Raw genomic sequence first — 22,215 nt, forward strand, 5'->3', positions numbered from 1 at the left:
AAAAAAAAAACATTAACAACAACAATTTTTACTAATTAATTTTTTTGTTAAACTTAATAAATTGCTGTTAAATGATTTCATGATTTCAACAAATTCAACATGCTTTTTGATTCATATATATTTGAAATCATGAAATCATATAACAGCAATTTATTAAGTGTATATATATATATATATATATATATATATATATATATATATATTTATTTATTTATTTATTTATTTATTTATTTTTTAATTTAACAATTAAATCACAGTCTAAAAAAAAGAACTCTATGATTTCATAGGGCCCTAACCTTGCTATGAATAATAATTTAATACATAGTTTAAATAAATTATAATTAAATTTGAATTCTGGAAAACTTCTTTCATTGCATTTTATGTATTTTAAGTTATGAGGTGACTTGTATTTTTACACTATGGAAGCCCATTTCCGCTATGAATTGCAACTTTTTATCACACATTTGTGAGTTTACATCTTACAATTCAGACTTTTTTTCCTCACTCGCGATTATGCGATATAAAGTCACTATTGCAAGACAAACTTGCAATTCTGGAAAAGTCAGAATTGCAAGATATAAACTGACAATTGTGACTCTTTTTATGAGTTTATATCACAATTATAACTTGATGACTAACAATTGTGTATTATAATTGCGAGATATAAACTGAGAACATATCAGTCTTTTCCCTCTCAAAACTGGACTTTATAACTCGGAATTGCAAGTTTACAGTATATCTTTCAATTCTGAGAAAAAAAGTTGTGAGTTTATATCATGCAATTCTGAGAAAAAAGTCTGAATTGTGACAATTTAGACTATAACACGCAATTGCTAGTTTATATCTCACAATTTTGAAAATTGCGACTTGTAATTGTAACTTGTAAAAAAGTCTACTTGAGCAGCAATTGCCTTTTTTTTTTTCTTTCAAAACTGGCTTCCATATTACACTGATGCCTCCTGACTTTAAAATAATTAGGAGACTTTTTTTCCCACAAGATTTTTAATGAACAAGAACTACGACCTTGCTTTGAATAATCCACAATAATAATGTATGATATTAATAATGGTTCTGTGCATTTTCTTTTTTTTTTTTTTCATTTCACAGTACTCAACCAGACTTTGTCCTACTAAAGTGACTAACCAATTCCAATTTTACATTGTTTTCATCCTCTTCATCCAACCCAACACTTTCATGTCTTTATTTTTATTCCAGTCTGGTTGGTCGTGAAATTGTGGACAATATATAGCACGATTAGCATATATTCCTCTGGTACGGGTGTTATGATTAATTTTGTGTCACCAGAGATGACATCAATTCTACGCACTTTACAGTTGCATAGATAATAGTGCATACACAAGACTTGTGAAGTCTCAACATAGAAGCAGCTGCTGTGGAGGAGGCAAATCGATGTAACTTGCATTCCCTGGTCAGCGTGACTTTGTGTAATTCAGATGAGTAATAAAGAGCATGATTATGGAAGAGTTCAGATGGTCTTATTAATAAACGTCTTCCTACTCATTTATGGTTGCTCATATTATACCTTTTAACGAATCACACTGACAAGAGAAAACGATGTCTTATCAAAATATTTATGACCCCATAAAAAAGGGTTAAAAGATCCACATTACACTCCCTAACATGCTAATGATGGCATATGTCTTATGAAATAATGGTGGATGACTTCTGAAGTGTTAAGACCAGTCTAATGCGTTCATAGGTCAGTGACATTTTGGAAGTGTAAGATGAGACCCTGATCCTGGACCTATGGAAGCCTGTTTCCGCCACTGAATAAAAAGTAAAAAAGATAATTGTGACTTTTTATCTCACAATTCTGACTTTTTTTTCTCAGAACTGTGAGATATAAACTCACAATTGCAAGTTATAAAGTCCATTTCTGAGGACAAACAAACTGATATGTTCACAGAATTGTGAGTTTATATCACGCAATTCTGACTTTATAACCTGCAATGGCGAGTTTATATCTCACAATTCCGAGAAAAAAAGTCTGAATTGCAAGTTTGTATCATGCATTTCTGAGAAAAAGTCAGAATTGTGAGAAGTCCTAATAACCCAGAGCTGTTCTTATATCTCAGAACTGTAAGATGTAAACTCTCTTATAAATGAGGTATAAAGTCAGAATTGCTAGATATAAAGTCAGAATTGCGAGATATGAACACACAAATCTGGCTTTTTTTTTTTTTTTTGGAATTGCGAGGTTGTATCTTGCAATTCTGACCTTTTATTTTCCTCAGAATTTTAAGACAAACTCGCAATTGAGTTATAAAGTCAGTTTCTGAGGAGAAAAAAGACTGATATGTTCACAGAATTGCAAGTTTATATCTCATAATTCTGACTAAATAACTTGCAATTGGGTTTAGATCATGCAATTATGACTTATAACTCGCAATTGCAAGTTTATGTCTTAATTCGGAGAAAAAGTCAAAATTGCGAGTTTGTATCTGTCACACCCCTTTGGACTGTTCAGTTTGGTTTCTCCCTCTTGTGCCCATATTTGGTTATTCCTGTTTCCTGGTCTTCTTAAGTCTTTATTAGTTATCTCCTACACCTGTCAATGTCTCATTACCTTGTCTATCTTAGTTAATGCAGTTTAGTGATCTCAAGGTTGCTTTAGTGTGTGTTTCCCTGCCTGCCTGCCTATTGGATTTACCTGTTGTGATTACCACTAAAAGGACTTCTTATTATACTTCGTATGCCTCGTTCTCTACACACACACCGTGACAGTATCACGCATTTTTAAGGAAAAAAGAGTTTCAATAACCCAGAACTTTTCTTATATCTCAGAACTATATAAACTCATATTTGCGAGTTATAAAGTCAGAATTGCGAGATATAAACTCGCAAATCTGCCTTTTTTTCCTCACAATTGCAAGTTTGTCTTGCAATTCTGACTTTTTTTTTCTCGCAATTGCGAGTTTGAATTCAACTTTTTTTTTCTCAGAATTGTGCGATTTAAAAAAGACTGATATGTTAACAGAATTGCGAGTTTATTTCTCACAATTCTGACTCCGAACTGTGAGATATAAACTCACAAATGTAAGTTATAAAGTCAGAATTGATAGATATAAAGTCAGAATTGTGGGATATAAACTCACAATTGTAAGTTATGAAGTCAGAATTGCAAGATATAAACTCGCAATTCTGGCTTTTTTCTCACAATTGTGAGATATAAACTTGCAATTACGAGTTATAAAGTTATAAAAAAAGACTGATATGTTCACAGAATAGTGAGTTTATATCTCACAATTCTGGCTTAACTCACAATTGTAGGTTTATATCTCACAATTCTGACTTTTTTCTCAAAATTGTAAGATATAAACTTGCAATTGCGAGTTATAAAAAAAGACTGATATGTTCACAGAATTGCGAGTTTATCTCTCCCAATTCTGACTTAACTCACAATTGCGACTTTGTTTCTTAGAATTGCGAGTTTATATCTCACAATTCTGACTTAACTCGCAATTGCAGGTTTATATCTCACAATTCTGACTCCATTTCTCAGAACTGTGAGATATAAACTCACAATTGTGAGTTATAAAGTCAAAATTGCTAGATATAAAGTCAGAATTGCAAGATATAAACTTTTCTGGCAATTCTAGCTTTTTTTCTCGCAATTGTATCTCGCAATTCTGACTTTTTTCTCAGAATTGTTAGATATAAACTTGCAATTGCGAGTTATAAAGTTATAAAAAAGACTGATATGTTCACAGAATTGCAAGTTTATATCTCACAATTCTGACTTATGGATAAGATATGAACTTGCAGTTCTGGCTTTTTTTCTCACAATTGTGAGATATAAACTTGCAATTGCGAGTTATAAAGTCCATTTCTGAGGAGAAAAAAGACTGATATGTTCTCAGAACTTAGAGTTTATATCATGCAATTCTGACTTCATTTATCAGAATTGCGAGTTTGTATCTCACAATTCTGACTTTAGAACTTGCAAATGCTACTTTTTAACTCACAATTCTGACTTTTTTCTCGCAATTGCAAGTTTATATCACATAATTCTGAGAAAAGTCAAAATGGTGAGTTTGTATCAAGCATTTCTGAGGAAAAAAAAAGTCAGAATTGTGAGAAGTTGCATTAACCTTTTTTTTTATTCAGTGGTGAAAACAGGCTTCCGTGGAGCAGCTGTCAGGTGGCCAATAAAGAAAAAAAGCGATGTGACAAGCAAATTACAAAAGCAATTTGCTCAGATTGAATGAGGATCTAAAACATATCTCACTATAAATTTATAACACAAATACTGTTTTAGAGAAAAGAAACAGTAATAGATCAAGAGAAATAAAGCTGGGCTATTTATCTTCCATTACTAGATTACACGAATGAAGAGAATTGTTCTTTTTTGATCTTTTTTTCTTTGCAGAGAGCACAGTAATGCTGAAATGGCAAGAATACCAATTTTTAGGAGAAAGAATGGCAAGCCATTCTCTAAATGCAATGCACTTGGATGTCGAGCATTACTAAAAGACTTTAAAAGCTGTCTGGCGAGAGGACAGCTCAGTTCAATTACATAGTTCAGTGGCCCAGAGCGACCAAACAAGTTCTACCTCAGTGACGCAGCTGGATTTAGATACAGCTTAAAATCTTGCTTCTTTGATTTTAAAACTACTCTCATCTTTATTCCTAAAACGACAACATTTCAAACTCTTGTTTTTCTCAGTATTTCAAACTGTTGCAGTCTGAGCATCCAACACATGTCTATCTGAGCTTGACTGACGGTAGTGAGCAACACTTTTGGCTCGGGCCTGGTGCAAACCCCTGTCTGGTGGGAGAGAGAGTCAGTATGAATGTTCTAGCGTGTCACTCAGTACTTGACTCCTGATATCTCTATGAGAGGTTAACGTGGTCTCAACTGGCCATTCTTTGACTGTCTGTCTAGAAAGTATTTTCTAAATTCATTCAGTCGGCCCGTTCCAGCACAGGGGAGGATTATATTTAGAGCGTCTCACACATGTCCCTTTGTGTAATCTCTCTGAGGTGCAAACTCAATGAACAGTTATTTAGAGCTCATTTTGCTGACTCACTCCAGAATATGAAGGGTACTTTATAAAGGGTAATTCACATTTTAATTAACCTAAAGATTAATTTTAGAACATAATGATTAGTATTTGAACAAAACATCTGCCAGAAGACACATTTAAGAACAATTGTGGTGTAAGTAAGGATGACTGTGTAAAAAGCACTGTTGGGATTTTTGTCTGTGAATGTAAAATCTATTAAACCCAGTAACCTCAGAATAAAATAAAAAAATAAATAAAAAGTGACAGTTTGACATAATATTTCACAATGTGACCTAGACTTTGTGACCCTGGACCACAAAACCTTAGTAGCTTGGGTATATTTAAAAACACATTGTATGGGTCAAAATTATAGATTTTTCTTTTATGCCAAAAATCATTAGGATATTAAGTAAAAATCATGTTCCATTAAGATATTTTATGAATTTACCTTAAATATATCAAAACTTAATTTTTGATTAGTAATATGCATTGCTAAGACCTTTATTTGGACAACTTTAAAGACTATTTTCTCAATATTTAGATTTTTTTTTTGTTGGTGCCTTCAGATTTTTAAAAGTTGTATCTTAGCCAAATATTGTCCTAACAAACATCCAAAAAATGTACCCTTATGACTGGTTTTGTGGTTTTGCGGCCTTTATATCTCACAATATGATTTTATATCAAAATTGCAACTTTGTTTCTAGCAATTGCAACTTTATATATTACACCTAGTCTTTATCTTGCAACTGCAACTTTATACTTTGCAATCTGGCCTTTATATCTCACAATGTGACTTTTTTTTTTTTTTTAAGTCTATTTTGCTCACCAAGCCTGCAGTTTTTTTTTGATCCAAAGTACAGCAAAAACAGTAACATTTTTAAATATTTTTTACAATTTAAAATAACTGTTTTCTATTTGAATATATTTTAAAATGTAATTTATTCCTGTGATTTCAAAGCTGAATTTTTAGCATCACTACTCCAGTCTTCAGTGTCACACGATCCTTTTTTTAAAGTATTATTATCATTATTTAAAGCAGTTAAGTCAAATCATACTAATATTCTGATTTGCTGCTCAAAAAAACTTTTTTTTATTATTATGTTGAAACAGCTGAGTAGAATTTTTTTTTTCAGGATTCTTTGAATTAAAAGATCCAAAGGTCAGCATTTATCTGAAATAAAAAGCTTTTGTAACTTTATACTTGTATATAGATATTATTTAGCAAGGATGCTTTAAATTGATCAAATGTGATGATAAAGACATTTATAATGCAACAAAAGATTTCTATTTCAGAAAAATGCTGTTCTTTTTAACTTTCTATTCATCAAAGAAACCTGAAAAATTACATAATAATAATAATAATAATAATAATAATAATAATAATTAAAGCTGCAAGCAGCGATGAACGGGCCCTCGCACCCGGGCTCACCGCCGACCGGTGGCTTTAGGAAAACAGCAAACGGTGGGCAGTATGCTTTTAATACAGTAAATATATGAGAAATATGTCATAAGTCATTTAAATGTGCCAAACTTCCCATTGGCAGCTGGTGGCGCTATGCCTATAAATGGCATGTAGATGTGTTCAGGCCAGCACTATTATCAAACATATGAAGTTTGGTGCAGATTGACCTTGGTATGTTTGAGTTAGTGAAAGATATGATATATCCTGGTGTCAACAGGTGGCGCTATGATAATATCTGAATATTGGCCTTAAGGTGTCTTCAGGCCAGGACTCTTACCAAACCTCTGAAGTTTGAGGCAGATCAGACATTTTATGGCTGAGTTATTACACCTATGTCCATGGCAAAACATCAAACTTTGTCAGGCCGCCACGGACACGCCCTTTACTGAAACTCAAGATCTTCACAATTTAACATCTCTAAGGCCTCTAGATCAGACTGACCAAATATAATGTTGATTTCATTAAATGTCTAGGAGGAGTTTGCTATAAACCTAATCCCCTGCAAGGACTTCAGATAATGCCAACTGTGAACCAAATGTGAACATTTTCCCTATATTCTGATGATGATGATAAGAACATGTAATTCATGATGATAACAAAATGTTATTATTGCTTGCATTACATTCACCACTTCTGCTTAAATCGTTACCTATCTGTACAATTTGTATGTGGATATTGCTTTGCTGGTGACTCCTGTTATAAGACATCACTCTTAAGCGCTACATAACTAAGAATCAATAAGGAAAACGGTGCACAGTTGGCAAATGCATTCACAGTAACCCTCTGCTAGTTTGGATTTTAAGTTTACTGAATTGAAAGGGTTACACTTTAAAATCAACACAGAGACACATACTGTACACACAATATATAAAATGTTGCCATCCAGTTTCATTTGTTAACATTAACTATATTAGTTAACATGAACAATAATTAAATAGCATTTATTAATGTTAATTAATATTAAGCTAAAAAAAAAGTATTCATATATTGTTTAAAGGTAAATTAGTTTATGTACTGTGAATTAACATGAACATGAACACAGTTCATGTGGGTGTACAGCAATACACAAAGTGCTCTATAAACGCTTAATTCTTTCAAAATATCTTTAAAAATCAAGTTGAGTGTTTTAATGGGGCGATATATATATAACTGATCTTAAAATGATGGTTTTCGGATGTTTTGAACAGATAACAGCAAAGTTTGTTTTGTTGTCAAAGTTTGTCTTGAAATTTTTAATTATTATAATTTTATATTCAATAAATAACACTATGAAAATATTGTCTACAATGAAGATTATTCACTCATGCTTAAAAGTTGTATTTTTCTTAATCTTTTGCTATGTGACTGAATAGGACAAGTTCATGGTACAGTTCAGTAAAAATAAATAAAAAACAACAACTGCAAAATACAAACAATGAAAGATTTAATGACCCTTTATATTTTCTCAAAATATCAGACATATTTATGTCGATTACGCTACAGCAATGTGCATCTTCCTCAAAGATGGTCTTAAGCAAAACAGCATGTTCCACTGGTCTCTCTCCCTTACACCCCTCCCCCCTTCAGTCACTCTTCAGTGACTCAATGGTGACTGAACACAGACAGGCACAGGCAGAGTGACAGCAGGTTTCTAATTTCTTTTTTTAATTTTCTTTAATTCATAGAAGCTTGTATAAAATTGATATTTACACCACTTGCTCAGAATGATAAGATCTCTGTGTGAAAAAAGTTGTAAAGAGTTTGGATGCTGCACTTTAAAGATATAAAAAAAATTAGGGTTATGTTTTTTACTACATCTTTAAAAAATCACCACGTCAACACCGTTCAAGATATCCCAAATTCGCTCGCAATTTAACATCTTCAGAATCTTCTCTTCATGTTAAAAAAGTTTGGTGTGAATACCTTATTTTTCTTAGAAGGAGTGTGAATTTGTTTACAGCCTGATTTTTCCAAAAATCCACATTCAAATCAAAATAGCCGGCTTCCTGTTGGTCTTAGCTAATGAGTTTGATTTAGAAAGTTGTCCAGATTGATGAGAACAATATATGTACAGAGTTTGGTGACTGTAGGAAAAACTAACCCCCCAACTTTTGTCAAAAGATGGCGCTATAGAGTGCCTGCTCCACGCCCATTTATGACCTTTTGCCAGTGTCTAACTATTATTAATATTGACGTGTGTGTTGAGTTTCATGAAATTCTAAGCATGTTATCTGCCTCGAAAAGACAGGAATCAAATTTTAAAGTTTGACACGTTGCCATGGCAACAGCATTTGATTTATCATCGACCCCTTTACATATTCTCATCGGCCGTGTTTTGACATTATTTTGATGAAGTTTGAAGAAAATCAAGTAAAATTAAGAGGCTGATTTCAAAGGATTTTGAAAATGACACGCTTCCTGCTGCCAGTTGGTGGCGCTATAACTTTGACTCATAATAGTCACATTTATGGAATCGGCATCATACAACGAACAAACTGGTGAAGTTTCATAAGAATCAAGCAATGTGTGCAACAGTAATTAGACACTTCCTGTTTCTCATTTCTCGCCATAACTTTGTCGCCTTGCCACGGCCAAACCGTTCGAGATATCAAAAATCCCCTCGCAATTTAGCGTCCCCAATGTCTTGAGATCATGCTGACCGAGTTTGGTGACAATCCTATGGAAACCCTGGGAGGAGTACGTTAAATTCCAGAGCATGCGCTTTTTAAACAGCCCTAAATATCTCACTTCCTGTTGCGTTCAGCCCATGACATAGAGTACAAAAGTTGTTTGGCTCAGTGAGATCTATATGTGTACCGAGTTTCATATCAATACGTGCAAGTATGTGTGCGCAGTACATCAAGTTTTCAAACTGTGTTCCAGGGGGCGCTGTAGAGGCCCTGAACCACGCCCGGGTCCCAGCCTCTGTGGCGTCCTGATGGCCGCAGATTCCGACGTGTGTGCAAATTTTCAAGAGTTTTTGAGTATGTTAAGGCCCCCAAAAGTGCCCAGAAGGTTTAAAAAAAAAAAAAAAAAAAAAAATTAAAGCTGCAAGCAGCGTTGACCGGGCCCTCGCCGTCTGGCAGTCGCCATACTGATAGCATCTGGAAAACGGTGCCCAGTTGGCACATGCATTCACAATAACCCTTTGGACTAACCCTAACTGTCTCTCCTCCTGTCTGACTCTTTCTCTTACCACCCATCCCACCTCCTTACACTCAGCCACTTACCACACAAACACACACATAGAGTGCAGAGCAGAGTGAGATCAGATTTGTTTTTTAATTTTCTTTCATTCGTGGAGTTTTGTATAATTATGAAATGAACTGTGTTTAATCAGAATGAATAGTTATTTGTATGAAAAAAGTTTCAAAGAGTTAGGATGCTGCACTTTAAATATATAATAAATCATTGAAAATTGAAAATGGAAAATGAAATTCTAGGCACGCTATCTGCCTCAAAAACACAGGAAACAAATATTTGAATGTATTTTGTATTTTTATTTATTTGCCATGGCAACAGCATTTGATGCATCAGGGACGCCTTTACAGACTCTCATCGGCCGTGTTTTTACATCATTCTGATGAAGTTTGAAGAAAATCGAGTAAAAATATATTGTTCGTTGTTCGTTCTTGTGTTAGTTCATTAACCATTGTTAACAAAAGAGACCCTATTTTAAATAGTTACCATGTTTTATGATCTACATCCATTTTTTAATATTATTTATTATTATTTATGATCTATAAGCATCTGTGAAATAATTATAAACAAATATATTAAAAATAAATACATATTAACTTAGTCGATGTATTTGTTTCTCATTCTAATTAAGTGAACTGAGCAGTATAGTGTCATACTTATAAGATTTTTTATTCTATCAGTGAGATTGTATATATGTATATAAATCATATAATTTTTCCTTAAAAGATTAAAAAAAGATTTTAATGCTCTTTAAGCACCTATACAAAATAATTATGTAAAAGTACACTGACAGTACAGTCTATATCAACTGATTCTATGGATTATTTTCATTCTCATACACTGAGAATGAGCTAAATAGCATTAGAGGTCAAACGATTCCTTATCTTATGAGGACCTCTAGTGTTCATCCCTGGTATTAGAGCTTTAATCTGATAAATTTATGTGACACTTTTAATGTTTTTGGGGCCTCTGAGCATGATAACATTTTGAAACTACACGTATTTCCTAAGAATTTCTTGTTGTTTATATGTAAAAAGTTTTGATGAGTAAGAATAATGCAATTTAAAGATATATGAAAATAACTCTTCATCTTTTTTATTGTTACTTTCATAAATCACCACATCAACACCGTTCAAGATGTCCCAAAGCCGTTCACAATTTAACATCTTCAGTATCTTGGCATCATGTTGACAAAGTTTGCTGTGAACTGTCTGATTCTGCTATGAGTGATATGAATTTATTCACAGCTATATTTAAAAACACAGGAAACAAATGTTAAAGTTTGACATGTTGCCATGGCAACAGCATTTGATGTATCAAGGACCCCTTCACAGATTCTCATCGGCCGTGTTTTGATATTATTCTGATGAAGTTTGAAGCAAATTGAGTAAAATAAAGAGGTTGATTTAAAAGTGTTTTGCAAGCAACACACTTCCTGCTGCCAGTTGGTGGAGCTATAACTTTGACTCATAATAGTCACATCTCTGTGATCGGTATCATACGACGAACAAACTGCTTAAGTTTGGTCAAAATCAGCTAAAGTGTGTCAAAATTATTAGACATTTCCTGTTTCTCATTTCTCGCCATAATTTGTCGCCCTGCCACGGCCAAACCGTTCGAGATAGCAAAAATCCCCTGGCAATTTTGCATTCCCAATATCTTGAGATCATGCTGACCGAGTTTGGTGGCCATCGGTGGAAAGGTCTAGGAGGAGTATTTCAAATTCCACAGCTTGATTTTTCCAAAAATCCATATTTAAATAAAAATAGCTGACTTCCTGTTGGTCGTAGCTAATGGGTGTAAATTAGAAAGTTGTCCGGCTTGATGAGTCCAATATATGTACCGAGTTTGGTGACTGTAGGACAAAGTAACCCCCCAACTTTTGTCAAAAGGTGGCGCTATGGAGCGCCTGCTCCACGCCCATTTATGGGCTTTTATCAGTGTTTAACTGTCATTAATACAGATGTGTGTGTTGAGTTTCATGAAATTCTAAGCATTTTAAGTGGCTCAAAAACACAAAAAACTAAAGTTAAAGTTTGACACGTTGCCATGGCAACATGATAAAAGTTATGGATAACGCCCTTCACAGATTCTTATCGGTCGTGTTTTGACATTATTGAGAAGAAGTTTGAAGCAAATTGAGTAAAATTAAGAGGCTGAGTTTAAAGCGTTTCAAAAACGTCACGCTTTCTGCTGCCAGTTGGTGGCGCTATAACTTTGACTCATAATAGTCACATCTCTGTGATCGGCATCAGACGATGAACAAACTGCTGAAGTTTGGTCAAAATCAGACAAAGTATGTCAAAGTTATTAGGCACTTCCTGTTTCTCATTTCTCGCCATAAATTTGTCGCCCCGTCACGGTCAAACCGTTCGAGATATCAAAAATCCCCTGGCAATTTTGCGTCCCCAATGTCTTGAGATCATGCTGACCGAGTTTGGTGGCCATCGGTGGAAAGGCCTAGTAGGAGTATTTCAAATTCCATTGCATGCACTTTTTAGACATCCCTGAATAGCCGACTTCCTGTTTGGCGAAGCACGGACTATGAGTGTGAAATTTGTTCGGCCCGATGAGGTCTATATGTATATGAATTTTGGTGACTGTAGATCAACCGTTGTGCGCTCCAGAGCCCTTCAAAAGTCGCAATTTTTAACGCTGTGCCATGCCCCCCCCAGGTGACCCCCCCATGTCAAAGTCTGTCCGGCCCTGATGGCCGCAGGTTCCAATGTGTGTGCAAAGTTTCAAGAGTTTTCGTGTATGTTAAGGCCCCCGAAATCCCCCAAAACATTGAAAAAAAAATAATAATTAAAGCTGCAAGCAGCGTTGACCGGGCCCTCGCCGTCTGGCAGTCGCCATCCCGATAGCATCAGGAAAACGGTGCCCAGTTGGCACATGCATTCACAATAACCCTTTGGACTAACCCTAACTGTCTCTCCTCCTGTCTGACTCTTTCTCTTACCACCCATCCCACCTCCTTACACTCAGCCACTTACCACACAAACACACACATAGAGTGCAGAGCAGAGTGAGATCAGATTTGTTTTTTAATTTTCTTTCATTCGTGGAGTTTTATATAATTATGAAATGAACTGTGTTTAATCAGAATGAATAGTTATTTGTATGAAAAAAAGTTTCAAAGAGTTAGGATGCTGCACTTTAAATATATAATAAATCATTGAAAATTGAAAATGAAATTCTAGGCACGCTATCTGCCTCAAAAACACAGGAAACAAATATTTGAATGTATTTTGTATTTTTTTTTTTATTTGCCATGGCAACAGCATTTGATGCATCAGGGACGCCTTTACAGACTCTCATCGGCCGTGTTTTTACATCATTCTGATGAAGTTTGAAGAAAATCGAGTACAAATATATTGTTCGTTGTTCGTTCGTGTGTTAGTTCATTAACCAATGTTAACAAAAGAGACCCTATTTTAAATAGTTACCATGTTTTATGATCTACATCCATTTTTTAATATTATTTTAATGATCTATAAGCATCTGTGAAATAATTATAAACAAATATATTAAAAATAAATACATATTTACTTAGTTGATGTATTTGTTTCTCATTCTAATTAAGTGAACTGAGCAGTATAGTGTCATACTTATAAGATTTTTTATTCTATCAGTGAGATTGTATATATGTATATAAATCATATAATTTTTCCTTAAAAGATTAAAAAAATATTTTAATGCTCTTTAAGCACCTATACAAAATAATTATGTAAAAGTACACTGACAGTACAGTCTATATCAACTGATTCTATGGATTATTTTCATTCTTATACACTGAGAATGAGCTAAATAGCATTAGAGGTCAAACGATTCCTTATCTTATGAGGACCTCTAGTGTTCATCCCTGGTATTAGAGCTTTAATCTGACAAATTTATGTGACACTTTTAATGTTTTTGGGGCCTCTGAGCATGATAACATTTTGAAACTACACGTATTTCCTAAGAATTTCTTGTTCTTTATATGTAAAAAGTTTTGATGAGTTAGAATAATGCAATTTAAAGATATATGAAAATAACTCTTCATCTTTTTTGTTACTTTCATAAATCACCACATCAACACCGTTCAAGATGTCCCAAAGCCGTTCACAATTTAACATCTTCAGTATCTTGGCATCATGTTGACAAAGTTTGGTGTGAACTGTCTGATTCTGCTATGAGTGATATGAATTTATTCAGCTATATTTTTCCAAAAATCCACATTCAAATCAAAATAGCTGACTTCCTGTTGGTTGTAGCTAATGGGTGTAAATTTTTTGCAAAAAAAAATCTGGTGATCAAAAAATATTAGGCTTTAGTTAAGATCTGTTAGTTTTATGGACATTTAGAATGTTTTGTATATGCAGACAAGGGCTTTATGATGGGCCTGATTTGAATTTAGAAAAAAAAAATATTTCTTAAACATGTTTGAAGTTCTTAATAGATTTCACTGTTGCACATTTAGTCTTTTTATTTTTTTACAGTAATGTGCATTTTGCAGTTTGTTTACATGGTGTACATTGGATGCACATATTTATGACTTCTTGTTACAGTATTCATTTAAAATAAAAGTTGTTTAAAATAAACAACTGTGTGCACCCTATTATTAATGTAGATGTGTATTTCAGTAATAAACTTAAGTAGGGGAGTTTTAAGTTACCAGGATTTATATCAAAATAGTGATCCCATGTCTGCAAAACTAACATTTTAAATGAAATATTGATAGCTAATCGATATCGAATCGAATATAATCGAATCGAAACCATAAAAATAACAATCGAATCGAATTGCCAAATTGGTCACAATACCCAGCCCTAATTCACATCCTAATGAATAAACAACCAAGAGTTTAAATATTCCCTTCTATCTCCTCCTCTCTGACTCTCTCTTTCCACCCATCCCCCCTCCCCACTCTCACCCTAACACTCAACAAACACACACCCACTTACCACGCACACACATAAGTGCAGAGCAGAGAGGGATCAGATTTGTTTTTTTTAATTTTCATTAATTCATAGATCTTTGTATAATTATGAAATGAACGGTGTCTGATCAGAATGACTAGTAGTCTGTATGAAAAAAGTTTCAAAGACTTTGGATGCTGCACTTTAAAGATATAATAAAATTACGGCTATCTTGTTTTACTCCGATTTCAATCAATCACCACATCAACACCATTCAAGATATCCTAAATCTGCTCGCAATTTAGAATCTTCAGAATGTTGGCAACATGTCAAAAAAGTTTGGTGTGAATTTGTTGGTTTTCCTGAGAGAAGTATATAAAATTCCACAGCCTGATTTTTCCAAATATCCACATTCAAATCAAAATAGCCGACTTCCTGTTGATCGTAGCTAATGGGTGTAAATTAGAAATGTTTCTGGCTTGATGAGATCAATATATGTACCGAGTTTGGTGACTGTAGGACAAACTAAACCCCCAACTTTTGTCAAAAGGTGGCGCTATGGAGCGCCTGCTCCACGCCCATTTATGGGCTTTTATCAGTGTCTAAATATCATTAATACAGATGTGTGTGTGAAGTTTCATGAAATTCTGAGTATTTTAAGTGGCTTCAAAACACAAAAAGCTAAAGTTAAAGTTTGACACGTTGCCATGGCAACATGATAAAAGTTATCGATAAGGCAATTCACAGATTCTCATTGGCCGTGTTTCAACATTATTGAGATGAAGTTTGAAGCAAATTGAGTAAAATTAAGAGGTTGATTTAAAAGCATTTAGAAAACGTTGCGCTTTGTGTTGCCAGTTGGTGGCGCTATAACTTTGACTCCTAATAGTCACATCTCTGTGATCGGCATCATAAGATGAACAAACTGCTGATGTTTGGTCAAAATCAGACAAAGTGTGTTAAAGTAATTAGACACTTCCTGTTTCTCATTTCTCGCCATAACTTTGTCGCCCCGCCACGGCCAAACCGTTCGAGATATCAAAAATCCCCTGGCAATTTTGCGTCCCCAATGTCTTGAGATCATGCTGACCGAGTTTGGTGGCCATCGGTTGGAAGGTCTAGGAGGAGTATTTCAAATTCCATTGCATGCGCTTTTTAGACATCCCTGAATAGCTGACTTCCTGTTTGGTGAAGCACGGACTGTGAGCACGGAAGTTGGTCGGCCCGATGAGGTCTATATGTGTATGAATTTTGGTGACTGTAGATCAATTGGTGTGCGCTCCAGAGTCCCTCAAAAGTCGCAATTTTTAACGCTGTGCCACGCCCCCCCCAGGTGACCCCCCCATGTCAAAGTCTGTCCGGCCCTGATGGCCGCAGGTTCCAATGTGTGTGCAAATTTTCAAGAGTTTTCGTGTATGTTAAGGGCCCCAAAATCACCCAAAACATTGAAAAAAAAATAATAATAATAATAATAATCCTTAGAAAAACAATAGGGCCTTCGCCCTTTTGGGCTCGGGCCCTAATAATAATAATAATCCTTAGAAAAACAATAGGGCCTTCGCCCTTTTGGGCTCGGGCCCTAAAAATAAGAACCCTTAGAAGAACAATAGGGCCTTCGCCCTTTTGGGCTCGGGCCCTAATAATACTAATACTACATGTTTTTTGAGCAGAAAATCAGAATATTAGAATGATTTCTAAAGAATCATGTGACTGGAGTAATGATGCTAAAAATGTAGCTTTGAAATCACAGGAATAAATTACATTTTAAAATATATTCAAATAGAAAACAGTTATTTTAAATAGTAAGAATATTTCAAACTTTATATATCACAGCTGCAACTTTATATCTTACACTTAGACCTTATCTTAGAGCTACGACTTTATATTTCAAAATTTGACCTTTACAGTATATCTCACAAATTAGTTTTATATCTCAAAATTGCATTTTTGTTTCTAGTAATTGTGACTTTATATATCACAACTGAGACTTCAAGTTCTACACCTAGACTTTTTCTTACAATTACAACTTTATGTCTTGCAATTTGGCCTTTATATCTCACAATTTGACTTTATATCTCAAAATAGCATATTTGTTTCCAGTAATTTTGACTTTATATCTGACCTCATAAGCCTCATATCTTGCAATTTAGCTTTTATGTCCTAAAAATGTAACTTTATACCTCACAATGTTACTTTATATTTTAAAATGACAAATCTGTTAGTAGTAATTGCAACTTTATATCTTAAAAAATAAATTTTATATCTCAAAATTGCAACTTTGTTCCTTGTATTTGTGATTTTATATCTCACAGTTGAGACTTTAACTTCTACACCTATACTTTATCTTGCAGTTTGGCCTTTATATCTCACAATGTGACTTTATATCTTAAAATTGCAACTTAATTGCGACTTTATATCTGACACGCAGACTTCATCTCACAATCATAGTTTAACATCTTGCAATTTGGCTTTCATGCTTTAAAAAATTGACTTTATGTCCTACAATGTGACTTTTATATCTCAAAATTGCTAATTTGTTCATAGAAACTGCATCTTACATCTAGACTTCATCTCACAATTATGACTTTATACCTCACAATTTGGCTTTTATATCTCACAAAGGATATTTTTGTTTCATCTCAAAATTGCAACTTTGTCTTTAGTATCTCAGTTGAGACATTAAATTCTACACCTAGACTTTATCTTGCAATTACAACTTTATCTTGCAATTTGGCTTTTACATCTCAAACAAAAGTTTAGCAGCTGCCTTAAAATTTTAAGTTAAATCAACTTAAGAAATTTCAACTCACAAGTTAAATCAACTCATTTTATTGTAATAAGTTCAAATGACTTGTAGTTTTAAGCTGATTTAACTTAAAATTTTAAGGCACCTGCTGAACTTAGGTTTTTAAGTTGAATCTGGAAACTCTTTACAGTGTAGTAATTGCGACTATATCTTACACCCAGAATTTATCTAGCAATTACAGCCTCATATCTTGTTATTTGGCTTTTATGTCTTAAAAATTAACCTTTATATCTCACAATGTGAGTTTTATATCTCAAAATTGCAAATTTGTTATTAGTAATTGCTACTTTATATATTACAGCTGCGACTTTATGTCTTACACCTAGAATTCATCTTGTAATTACAACTTTATGTCTTGCAATTTGGCCTTTATATCTTACAATGTTACTTTAAATCCCTAAATTGCAACTGTGACTTTATGTCTTACACCCAGACTTTATATCCCAATTACAGCCTCATATCTTGCAATTTGGCTTTTATGTCTTAAAAATTAAATATCCCTCAGTGTGACTTTATCTCAAAATTACAGATTTGTTAGTAATAATTGCAACTTTATATTTCACAGCTGTGACTTAATATCTTACACCTAAACTTCATCTCATGATTACAACTTTATATCTCACAATTTGTCCTTTAGATCTCACCGATTAGATTTTATATCTAAAAATTGCAACTTTGTTTCTAGTAATTACGACTTTATATCTCACAACTGAGACTTTAGGTTCTAAACCTAGACTTTATCTTGCAGTTCCAATACATCTCACACATCTTTTACATCTCACAATTTGAGTAAATGTATCAAAATAGCAAATTTGTTTCTAGTAATTACGACTTTATATCTGACACCCAGACTTTATCTCACAATTACAGCCTTTTATCTTGCAATTTGGCTTTCATGTCTTAAAAATTACATTTTATATCTCACAATGTAACTTTGTATCTCAAAATTGCAAATTTGTTACTAGTAATTGCAAATTTATATTTCACAGCTGTGACTTTATATCTTATAACTAGACTTCATCTCACAATTATGGCGTTTATATGTCACAAATAAGACGTCATATCTCAAAATTGCAACTTTGTTTCTAATAATTGTGATTTTAAATCTCAGAAAGAAGACTTTACGACTTTATCTTGCAATTTGGCCTTTTTTTATCAAACAATGTGACGGTTCTAGTAATTGCGACTTTATGTCTGACACCTAGACTTTATCTCTCAATTACAGCCTCATATCTTGCATTTTGGCTTTTATGTCTTAACAAATTAAACTTTTATATCTCACAATGTGACTTTTATATCTAAATATGGCAAGTTTGGCACTGGTAATTACAACTTTAGATTTTACAGCTACGACTTCGTGTCTCACACCTAGACTTCATCTATCAATTACGACTTTATACCTCACAATTTGGCCTTTATATCCCACAAAGAAGATTTTACATCTCAAAATCATAACTTTGTCTCTTGTGATTGGTCCTTTATATCTCACAATTGAGACTTTCAGTTCTACACCTAAACTTTATTTTGCAATTAAAACTTTATGTCCTGCAATTTGCCCTTTATATCTCACAATGTGACATTAGCCCTATTCAGAGAGTAATTTTTTCTCATGGGGACGAACACCAAGGTCGTGTGGTAATTGAATTGCTGTCTGAATCCACATCTCTGAGTTTACGAGAAGAAATCGATTAAAAATTCAATGTTTAATACCTTTTTGACTATTTGACATTCCGCCGAACAATATATGGTAACTGTTGTCCTTCACTGTAATTTGCATACATATGTATCACTGAAATGCTAGAAAGTATTTAAAAGAACAATACTTCATAACTGCTCCACCACAGCAAGTGGGAGCAGAAAGAGAAGAAAAGCATGTAAACATTTGAAATGGGCCTTTATTATGGCAGCAGCAGGTATGCGATACAATTTTAAAATGTGTATTATATACACTTTAAAAAGTTTTCACCAGTTTCAACTTAAAAACTTACGTTTAGCAGCTGCCTTAAAGTTTCAAGTTAAATCAACTTAAGTCATTTCAACTCACAAGTTAAATCAACTCATTTTATAATATTTGAGTTAAAATGACTTAAAATTTGAAGTTAAATCAGCTTAAAACTACAAGGCTGCTGAACTTAGGTTTTTAAGTTGAATCTGGTGAAAACTTTTTGCAGTGTACAGATGTATATAAAATTTATTTTTTTATAGCAGACAATCACAGAACTCGCTTCTTCACTGTGAATAAATCGCCATCCAAATTCTTGAGATTTGAGTCTTGAGTTTTATCTTATTTTACATTAATTATGACTTTTTATTTGACACCCAGACTTTATCTTGCAATTACAGCCATATATCTTGCCATTTAGCTTTTATGTCTTAAAAATTTTACTTTATATCTCACAGTGTGACTTTATATCTCAAAATACTTTATATTTCACAATTTGGCTTGTATATTTCACAAAGGAGATTTTATATCTCAAAATTGCAACTTTGTTTCTAGTAATTGCAACTTTGTATCACACAATTGTGACTTTACATCTTGCACATACACTATATTTCCAAAAGTATTGACCTTGAGCCAAAAACTCATCACCAAATACCAATGACTTGTACATATGGGTACAGTCATTTTAGACACTTCCAAAACTGTTGCAACAAAGATGGAAATCCTTTTTTTTTAAATACATGAATTTTGTTTCCATCTTTGTTGCCACAGTTTTGTGTTCTAAAGAATGGGGTGTCCCAATACTCTTGTCCATAACGTATGTACAAGTCATTGGTGTTTAGTAATGAGTTTATGGCTCAAGGTCTGCATTTAAAGTCACACCAGAGGTGTTCAACTGGGATTAGGACCAGTCAAGTTCTTCCACATTGACTAAATCAAATCATTTCAAATTAGAAGCGCACAACTCCCTAGAATATCTTTATATGCTTAAACATTAAGATTTGTATGAATGGAAATTACTAAAGTAACCAAACCTGTTCATTAGAAGGCGCTGTCCCAATACTTTTGGCAATATAGTGTACTTTACATCACATTTTAACCTTCTATCTCACAAATCAATCTATATTTCACAAATGAGATGTCAGATCTCAGAATTGAAACTTTGTTTTTAGTAATTACGACTTTATTTTACAAATGGCAACTTTATGTCTCAAACCTAGACTTTATCTCACAATTACGACTGTATTTGGCTTTTTAATCTCACACATTAGACTTTATTTCTTATTTTAAACTTCAATTATCTGTATATGAAATTCCTAAGCTCTTTAAATGGCGAAAAATAATCAGGTCTTTTCTCAACCAATGAGAGAAATAGATAATCAAGTTTTCCAATTTTTCTTTGGAGGGGGAGTTTTGAAGGTGTTGTCTTATTCAGAACTTTTAAACAGTTTTGAAACTTTTATGAATCTTCATCAAGTCTTGAAGTCTTAAATGTCCATGCTCCGAGTACAAAAACTTTGGCATAGTTTGATGATGCATCACTGAACAAGATGTTTGGAGAGGCTGTTCTCTTCCAAATAATCCTTGGCCGAGTGGTTTTTTCGTCATGACTCTGAGTGACACATTCACAGCACAGCCTGTCGACAGTATGTCCATCACACATGCTGTGCCGGGCTCCACTAACCTTTAACTCTTAGTCAGAAGTGTGGGATCTCAAATCGCACCTCGACCTGACAGCAAAAACATAGTTTGAAACATATTAACTGATCTTTAACAGAAGAAAAATTAACATGAACAAAATAATCATGTCACACCCTAGCAGCTTGAAAGAGTTGATGCACAGAAAAAGTTTGTTAAAGCTGCACTGCACTGCAACTAAAGTTGATCAAGATCAAGTAAACATAAAAGTACAAAACATCTTGCAGTTACTTTAAGCAGTTTAGGAGGTTTGACAAGACTTGACAAGTCTTAAACTATGCACACAACTGATTTCAATATAAATATTGATTTTAAAAAAGTTGTCTCATCATTTTAAATCAGGAATTTGCTTTCTTTGGGTCGTCATCCATTGTGCATTTATCCTTCATTAAAGACTCTAAGTCATCTCATGAATTAATTGCATATTTGTAAATGCTGTTGTTGACATGTGTCAACAAGTAAACTAACTCCCATTCACTGTTTTGTTACTCCAACAAAACAGCAGCAACGCTCAGGGCCTGTCTGAATCTCAGAGTGGAGTATCGCTTTGAACACAGCAATTAAAAATTAATCTAGAAACTGTAAACTGCAGAAAGTGTGTTTGTGTTCTTCTGAGGATCAATGCGCTCAGAGACTTCATTTCAATATCTTAAAATAACAACCGAAAGAGGGACAGACAGAGACACAGAGTTGTGTGTAAGTCGGCTTTAGGAAACAAAAAGGTTGGAATAAAAGTGATAACAGTAGCAGAGAAAACACTTAGTACAATTTCCATTTTATTATTCACTGAAAACGTCTAGGTTACGTATGTAACCCCTGTTCCCTGAGGACAGGGAACGAGACGCTGCGTCCTGGTGGACACTTTGGGAACTGCCTTCAGCATGACCGGTTCTGAAACAAGCTATAGAACAACGACAGTGAACTTGACACTGTCCGGCGCCAGCCTATGACATCATCAACAGGCGCCTGCTAGTATAAAAGCAGGTGCCTGAGAGCACAACACCATCTTTTTGTCTGACGGAGGTCTGTGCAGGGCCCGAGGCATGGCAACGAGACGCAGCGTCTCGTTCCCTGTCCTCAGGGAACAGGGGTTACATACGTAACCTAGACGTTCCCTTCCGGAGGGAACTCTACGCTGCGTCCTGGTGGACACTTTGGGAACGTTTATACCAACACCGCCATGCCGAGGGATAGGTGATCAA

Source organism: Garra rufa, chromosome 19 (genome assembly GCF_049309525.1).
Source record: "Garra rufa chromosome 19, GarRuf1.0, whole genome shotgun sequence".
In the NCBI taxonomy this organism is placed as follows: domain Eukaryota; kingdom Metazoa; phylum Chordata; class Actinopteri; order Cypriniformes; family Cyprinidae; genus Garra; species Garra rufa.